Below are 9,425 nucleotides of genomic sequence, written 5' to 3'. Positions count from 1 at the left end.
AGAAAGAAAGAGATGAAGGCTGGCAGTTGAAGGAAGACGGCGTGATTGGGCCAAGAGTGGGCTGAAGTGAGAGAAAGAGTCATTTACCAGCAAATGAGAAAGGGAGGGTGCGATAGAACAGAAACAGATAATTGACGTGGGTGAGAGGGAATGGAGAGACAACCAAGAGCAAAGCAGACAGGGATGGAGTGCTGTAAATAAATAAATAAATGATGTTTTTATGGGGTGGGGTGGGGGGAATCAGCAGCCGTGGTTACTAGTGTAATTCTGTAAAAAAAGTAGGTAAATACGTTTACAGAAAATACTGAAATTTTTACGGTATAAAACTATTATATTTTGCAAAAAAAAATTAATGAAAGGCATATGAGCAGCCTCGAAGCAGGGTTATTCAGTTTGGGAAATAAGCACACTAACTGTTTGCACCATCATTCTGTCACATGATGCGAGTTAGTCTGAAAATGGAATGAACTTCAGAATCCACCTACTCAGCTCTAAACAGACATGATTTTATTTTCAGAACTCCTCATATTAAAATACTTTTTAAAAATGCAGTCAAAATATTCATAACTATAAGTTGTGCTTGTCAAGAGAGATTCCTGACCTTCCATCCAACCGTAAACCAAAACCTTCCACGTTCTAAAACTCAAGAACCATAAAACTTGCAAAATTGAACTTTTTATACATTAATGCAAGGAAGGTCAAAGCCCTGCCCCCCAAAAAATTATGTATTTCTGACATTTCTAAATGCTTTTTTTTTATACTGAATTTTGTAGGATGATTACCAGAAGCCCTGAAATGCACACAAAACCCACAAGATGGCAACAAAAAATGCTCAATTGTGTGGCAAGGTCTCAACTGTTTTTTCCATTTGAGACATAAACGTTTGGCGAAAATAAGATGGGCTGACAGACAAAATTAAACTTGCAGTTGTGTCCCTTGTCTTTATGGGCAATTTATTTGTAGTAACATTGCAATATGACATACAATCTAGATTATAATAGTCAAGTGGCCTCTGCGTGCGTGTGTGCGCATGTGTGTGTGTTTCGCTTCAGTCATGCAAAAACTGGGGAGAGCTGACATTTGCCGTTATTGTTTTTGTAGTTCAATTGGTTAAATCAGTTTAGTTAAGTGTTATGTTGCTGTTACCATGAGTGAGTTAAGTGTCATGTTGGTACCATGAGTGAAATGTGTAGTGTTTTTAAGGTCCGCCACTGTCTCTGTTTGTCATATTAAAAGCACCTGCATACAGCAGTATGAAGAAAAGATAAACGTGCGTGCGTGCAATTTTAACCATGCACAAACTGGGGAGAGCTCACATTTGCCGCCTGGGTCAAGGATGAACGGCGCAAAACTGAATGTTGATAGGACTAATATTTTTGGAGAAGCTACATATATTAGCTAACAACACTGAACAATGGACACTGATATTTACATGCTGGAGTCACACGCCAATCCAGCAGCCGATCTGCTCTGTGTCAGCCTGATCCCATCAGATCTCAGAAGCTAAGCAGTGCGGGAGCTGGTTAGTACTTGGATGGGAGACCTCTTTGGAACACCAATGGCTGTACGTGTTTCTCCAGGTAACACTGGAGTTGCATCAGGAAGGGCATCCGGCATAAAACGTGCTCCAAATACCAATGCAGATCTGGCTGTATCCGCTGTGGCAACCCCGAACAAAATACGAGCAGCCGAATGGACAACAACAACATCAAGACATACCCTGTGAGTGTGTGATTTTATTTAGTAAGGTCAGTGTAAGTACATAATATAATTGTAAATATGATTAAAAAAAAAATACATGGATGACACAAGAAAATGAAACCACTTATTTCCTTTGTGGTCCATTGAAAAATCAAATCACAAAATAGAAGTAAAACTAAAATAATAATAATGATAATAATAATAATAGTGTGTATATAATAACAAGAACCTAAGCAATTTATAAATACATTAAGACAGTAAACTAACATTAACAAATTACGTAATGAAATGGAAATAAAAAGGATGAGTTCTTCTAAAAACTGTTGAGGTCTAACTTCTAAGGTCCTAAAACATTCTGGACTCACACGCCATTCCAACTCATTATAGAAACTTTGCACAATTTATTACCACCCTTAAAAAAATATCAGCTACCTATTTCATAAACACTACCCAATCTAGAGCTCGTGGATCCCCACGAGCAACACGTTAATTCATCATATTTTCAGAGTAGGTCACGTCCTTTCACAGCACAGTAGCACAAACAGTAAGCATGCTTGCCTCCAAAATATCCCAGGTTCAAGGCTGCCCAGGCTGTAGTAAAAACAAGATCAGCATGTGGGACCCATAACAAATCTCCTGTGGCGGCCCTGAGCAAACCTGGAGCAGCACAGCAAAGTCTCACTGAACGGGGGAATAAGTAAGGCTTTAAAATGCTAAATTTTTGTAAATTACAACTTCATAAATGTAAAATTTACAGATTATTCTCTTGAGGTATTCCTGTATTTTTATGATATTATTTAAAAAATTATAATGGCAGCCACAGCTGCACGTGTTTACCGATAAATTCACCTTATTTATTTTTATTTTATTTCATTAATTTCTTTATTTTTACAGTGTATACCATAAGATAGAGGCAAACAGGGGCAGAGAGATTTCAAGTAAAAAATTCATATAAAGCGTGAAGGCCAGGAAGACCCGGCTCTGTCCTTCCAGAGCACGGCAACCGGGATGTCCGTGACCCTCGTTGGCACCGCAGACAACATCGGGCAGAACAAGCACTTGCAAAGAGAGGACATTAACAAAGCGTGAAATTAAAGCTGCCATGCTGCAAAGGACCTGAACCCCGCCTGAACCTGCCATCATCTTCACCGCTCTGAGGCCTGCGCGGAGGCTGGAGGGAGGCGGTAACGGCTGCACGCCAACAGGGTGCCGAGGGGTAATAGAGCCTGTTGTATTACCGTAATGATGTGTGGAGGAAGGACAGAGGAGGGAGATTATAAAAGCAGGCTCTCTAATCACTCCTGCGTGACGGTGCAGCTCTGCGTGAAGCTGCTGCACACAGGTGGGTGTTCACTGACGGCTGAGCTCTGTGGGAATTAAGAAATGCTTAGAGGGCAGTTTCAGCAACTGTCGCTCAAAGTATTACATCTACATATCTGTTTCCTTAGTAGACACAAGGTGACATCCCAGTAAATAGATGTTTCAGCATTCTAAGGTAAAGCTGACACCTTGATGTGACACAACATCAGACCACAGGTTTCCACTGCAGCTGTCAATTATGTTTCTGAGGTTTTAGTTTCCCAGATGAGCCCGGAGTCAAAAGGGGCCACTAACTTTGCAATGTGAGCTTGTTTTCCATCTAGGCTTTGGAATAGTTCAGGTATGTACCTCGGAAAATGCAGTGAGTGAATTATACACTCAACAAAAATATAAACGCAAGACTTTTGGTTTTGCTCCCATTTTGTATGAGATGAACTCAAAGATCTAAAACTTTTTCCACATACACAATATCACCATTTCCCTCAAATATTGTTCACAAACCAGTCTAAATCTGTGATAGTGAGCACTTCTCCTTTGCTGAGATAATCCATCCCACCTCACAGGTGTGCCATATCAAGATGCTGATTAGACACCATGATTAGTGCACAGGTGTGCCTTAGACTGCCCACAATAAAAGGCCACTCTGAAAGGTGCAGTTTTATCACACAGCACAATGCCACAGATGTCGCAAGATTTGAGGGAGCGTGCAATTGGCATGCTGACAGCAGGAATGTCAACCAGAGCTGTTGCTCGTGTATTGAATGTTCATTTCTCTACCATAAGCCGTCTCCAAAGGCGTTTCAGAGAATTTGGCAGTACATCCAACCAGCCTCACAACCGCAAACCACGTGTAACCACACCAGCCCAGGACCTCCACATCCAGCATGTTCATCTCCAAGATCGTCTGAGACCAGCCACTCGGACAGCTGCTGAAACAATCGGTTTGTATAACCAAAGAATTTCTGCACAGAAACCATCTCAGGGAAGCTCATCTGCATGCTCGTCGTCCTCATCGGGGTCTCGACCTGACTCCAGTTCGTCGTCGTAACCGACTTGAGTGGACAAATGCTCACATTTGCTGGCGTTTGGCATGTTGGAGAGGTGTTCTCTTCACGGATGAATCCCGGTTCACACTGTTCAGGGCAGATGGCAGACAGCATGTGTGGCGTCGTGTAGGTGAGCGGTTTCCTGATGTCAATATTGTGGATCGAGTGGCCCATGGTGGCGGTGGGGATATGGTATGGGCAGGCATCTGTTATGGACGAAGAACACAGGTGCATTTTATTGATGGCATTTTGAATGCACAGAGATACCATGATGAGATCCTGAGGCCCACTGTTGTGCCATACATCCAAGAACATCACCTCATGTTGCAGCAGGATAATGCACGGCCCCATGTTGCAAGGATCTGTACACAATTCTTGGAAGCTGAAAATGTCCCAGTTCTTGCATGGCCGGCATACTCACCGGACATGTCACCCATTGAGCATGTTTTGGATGCGCTGGACCGGCGTATACGACAGCGTGTACCAGTTCCTGCCAATATCCAGCAACTTCGCACAGACATTGAAGAGGAGTGGACCAACATTCCACAGGCCACAATTGAAAACCTGATCAACTCTATGCGAAGGAGATGTGTTGCACTGCATGAGGCAAATGGTGGTCACACCAGATACTGACTGGTATCCCCCCCCCCCCCCCAATAAAACAAAACTGCACCTTTCAGAGTGGCCTTTTATTGTGGGCAGTCTAAGGCACACCTGTGCACTAATCATGGTGTCTAATCAGCATCTTGATATGGCACACCTGTGAGGTGGGATGGATTATCTCAGCAAAGGAGAAGTGCTCACTATCACAGATTTAGACTGGTTTGTGAACAATATTTGAGGGAAATGGTGATATTGTGTATGTGGAAAAAGTTTTAGATCTTTGAGTTAATCTCATACAAAATGGGAGCAAAACCAAAAGTGTTGCGTTTATATTTTTGTTGAGTGTATATATAGTAAATAGAGAAATTAGTCTATACCCTCCAGGTTGTTAACACAATAACTCAATAATAATAGAAGCTATCATCTTTTGACTCAGTAAATAAAAATGGCATCTAATGAATATAATCTGATTAAAATTTGGTGAACCTTGATGCACCACATGAAGACAAAATCCCAATTTGTATTGCTGATGTAATAGCCCATATACCTGTCTGCCACCTGTTCAACATTGCCATCTGATGGACATCTCAAGTTTTGTTCCAGGGAATAATTTTCCCATCAAATTCATGATGGAAAGTAGAAGCAGGTGGGATTGAAGGTACAGTACATGTAACTTGAAATTAATGTGCTTCTCACTTTCTTTCATTTCCAAGGTCTAGGCTTTGGTGGCCATCAAGGCCACCTGCGTTCATTTTATAAAGGGGCTGTGTTGTGTAAAAATGATTTTCAAACTGCATTTTACAGCTAACTAGAGAACATTCAAAGTGTACATTCCTCCCCTGAAGTCCAACAGCCATGTATTTAAAGTGCAGATGGCAGCACTGTATCAGCAGATGACAAATAACATGGAAATCAAAGGAAGATATTATTATTATATTATTGTTATTGTTTTTGTTGTATTTTTACCAAATAAAATTCTGATTTAGCATTTGGTTCAAAAGTTACTCAGTTTTAAAGTTCCCAAGTCCTGCCTCATTGCTAAAGTTCATATCTTTTTCTTTCCTTTTTTTTATATGTATTGCCCCCGTGACCTGATCCCAGATAAGTGCTTGAAGATGAGTGAGTGACCATTTGTTTGTTTGTTTTTAAAGATACAAAGAACATGGAAATGAATGGTAAATGGGCTGTATTTATGTATTGCCTTTCTATCTGATTATATATCTGCCTCAGGTTGACTATGCCACATTCACACACATACATTAATATGAAGGTGCTACCTAGGAAAGAGTTCATCTGCACACCAAGAGCAACATGGAGATTGAAATTCTTGCTCAAGGGCACCTGAGTGATACCATTGCAAGCAAAACAAGTGCTGTTATTTAACCTTCCCCATTTACATTTTCCTGTTTGGTCGCAGTGGCCACAGACTTTAACCAATGGCCACAAGCACACTTTCTTATCCTTAAGGCAACCAGTTCCAAATTAATGGATCATTGCACAAATATTGATTAAAAATGAGTTGGGACATGTAGCATAGTGTCTGTTCTACCAGGAAGCCTTAGACTTTAGCTTTACATCATACTGGCTAATTAATAACACCTGCATATCTGATCAGAAGAAGCTGGCCATAATTATGAAACGTCAAAGCCATTTAATGATATCAATTCTGACACAACTCTCAGCTACTTGCAGTCACTGTCTGAGACTTGCCTCCTCCGCCCCACTGCCTCCCGTGGTTTCCAGTTTGTTGCTGGCCTCTCCTCTGCCGCCTGGTCTTGTTGTTTTCCCTTGGCTGCTGTGTGTGTGTCCAGAGCCGGTTTCATAAAGCGGTCTAATCTTTTAGTCTACTAAACTTACTTAGTCAACTAAGGTTAGTCACCCAACATTAGCTGTCTAATATCAGTTTCACATCAACAGCTAAACTAGTAGATTAGCCGTCTAACATTAGTTGACACTTTTCACAGGTATAGTGGCCTCGCGAGTGCTATTGCCAAGAAAAACCTTTAATCCATGAGAGTTTTGTTTTTTCTGAGTTGGTTGTCTGCTACAACCATGGCTGGAATCGGGCACTGAAGAGAAGCGCTTCCGTCCTCAGCATCCGTAAACATCTCCAATGGATTATTCTAGTCCTGGAACACCTGCTCCTGCTGCAAGGCTGTCCTTTCTTCCTGCTCCATCAAGTGGTGATACATGATAACCACCATTTTTGAGGGCACTAGTTTTCTTGACTAAAATAAGAGTAGCCTCCTCTGTAGCAGGCTAACAACTTCAGTCGGCTAACACGAAACTTTAGCCGGCTAAGCACTTTGTGCAATGACTAATGTCAAAAGATTAGTCGACTAAGTGAGTTTAGTCAACTAAACAAGATTGGACTGGTTTGTGATCGCCATCCTGTACTGCGCCCTCCTCTGTCCCACCACCACCAGTTGGTCCCTGTCCAGTGTGAGGGGGTATGCTACGTCCCTGCCTTCTTCCAACAGCAGGATTCAAGTTTAATGTACTCTGCAGAGGTAAATACAGTTGAAGTGTAGTGGAAACTCGCCTCGACGTCCCACAGGTCACCATCTGCTCCTGAAATAGCACATTTTACACTTCTGTTACATATGTCACAGAAATGCACACAGAAATGCAACATGCACGCCACAAGAAGAAAAATAGACTGTTCTGGAATTAGTCCCAGTGTTTTGAGTTGCAGAGCTTTTGCATTTAAAGCAAATAGGCACAGAAATGGATCACTTCTCACAGGATTTGTTGTTTTTTAGGTTGCACCACCTCAGGATTTTGTGGCTATAAACATCAGTATCTGTATTTAAGACACCTGGCGAGCTCTTGGCTTTGCTGAAAAGGTGGGTTACTTGTTTCTGCCGTTGTTGCAAGAATAAAAACCTCAAGACATGCCTCTGTTTCCTCAGACTTTAGTTAATTTCCTCCTCTGGACATCCCCTGAATGTCAAACACAGGCGCCCTGGTCCACACGCTGTGCTGGAAGAGGGGACGGGCTTATATTTTGTCCATGCACAGATCACTGTCAGGGGAGCGCTGGCGTATGGCAGCAGTGGCAGCTAGTTAATAACCCTGGTGTGAGGTCTAGTGACGGGGCATCATCAGCCAGCTCTGAGCTGCTGTCAGGACCCATTTACCCCGAGCAGCTCCTGACTAATGGAACATCTGAGTCAGTAAAAACAATCATCAGTGCCAATCCTACTGAAAGCAAGGAAATTATTTTAGGTGGCCAAGAAAAACATGACAGAGGTGCTTGAATCTACATCAGTCCGGGGAGCGGCTTGATGTGCACTTAGCCAGACAGACTATTACAGTCCAGATCTTGTGTTTGTCTTGTGTGACCACATTGATAATCGCAGCAGGGGTGCTCCACAGCTTTCTCTGTCCACATTCCACAAACACAAAGACAGCTGCAGCCCGGCACTGAACCACTGGTCATTACGGCTTGCAGATCGTGCATTTTGATCTGGCGTGGTCAGGAAACAGAAATCCATGTCTTGCTGTGTTAGATGGAGTGCACACTTTATCAGCAGCCTTGTTTTTACACCCACCATGGCTTAATGAACCACTCTCAGCGTCTACTCAATATCTTTTCAGCGAGAACCGCCACTGTGCCTCTGAAAGGTCAATAGCTAGACAGCGAGTCTTGCAGAGGCTTCCTGTCTTACTCCAAGACTCTTAATGGTGTTCAAAGGAGAGACCGGCGTGGCATTCCCAAGGGTGCGTTCCCAGATATCCGTCCGTGATATCTAATCCGGGCCCATTAGCTCTCCTTCCAGCCATGAAAGAGCGTGGCTCCCTTGCATCTCAGGAATTAAAAATTAACTAGCTAATATCCATTTGTCTGATGGGATGCTCTGCACGGGTGAAACAGCAGATTCCCCCAGCGATGCTCTGTGAAGGATGACTGGTGGAACCCAATCTGCTGGAGGGGGGAAAGCACTGACAGCGATGGCAGGATGCAACAGAGGGATCATGCTTGTCAGTCACATCCATCACGACTGACAGCAGAGATGACCGCCTCCGTTAAACACAGAGTCTGGTCTTGAGCTGTCTTGTTGCACATATGATTCTACACTGCGGACGGTGCAATGCCGCATCATTTTCCCATTACTGTTTTAGTGTGTTGCAAGTCATACATGCAAAATAATACTCGATCTGTCCTACACTGTGTTCAGTTTGGCACTTAAGGGATTGTGTTGTGCAAAATGTTGTCCATTTGGGAAGCGCAGTGACTTTGTGGTTACCACGGTTGCCTCACAACAGGAAGGTCCTGGGTTTGCTTCCCACCTGGCACTTTCTGTGTGGCATTTGCACGGGTTCACTCTGGGTGCTCTGACTTCCTTCCAACGACGTGCAGGTTAGGTGGATTAGATCCTTCGTGTGCTTCCAGTCGTTTCAATTCAAAGAAAACACTCGGAAGATCTGCCAAATATTGATACTGATTGAGCAAGTTTCTGCAGGTAAAATGAGAAACTACACTGAAAAATTACTTGAAAAAAACCTAGGCAAGTTTTTTCACTCAGAAATTCCAAGTAAATTTTACAAGTAGAATTCTTAAGTAAATACTTAAATAAATAAAGTAAATAAAAGTAAGTACTTGCATATATTAGTTTATCTAAAAGAATAACTCAAGTAACATTTACTAGCAATTATCAATTGAATATTTTCATTGAATTTTACTCTGTCTTCATTCATAAAAATCCTATGACCAAAAAAAAATGTTTTTTATGGAATTGTTCAAATACTTAT

The sequence above is a fragment of the Thalassophryne amazonica genome, chromosome 12, assembly GCF_902500255.1.
Source record: "Thalassophryne amazonica chromosome 12, fThaAma1.1, whole genome shotgun sequence".
Taxonomy (NCBI): domain Eukaryota; kingdom Metazoa; phylum Chordata; class Actinopteri; order Batrachoidiformes; family Batrachoididae; genus Thalassophryne; species Thalassophryne amazonica.
This window is presented reverse-complemented; position numbering follows the sequence as displayed.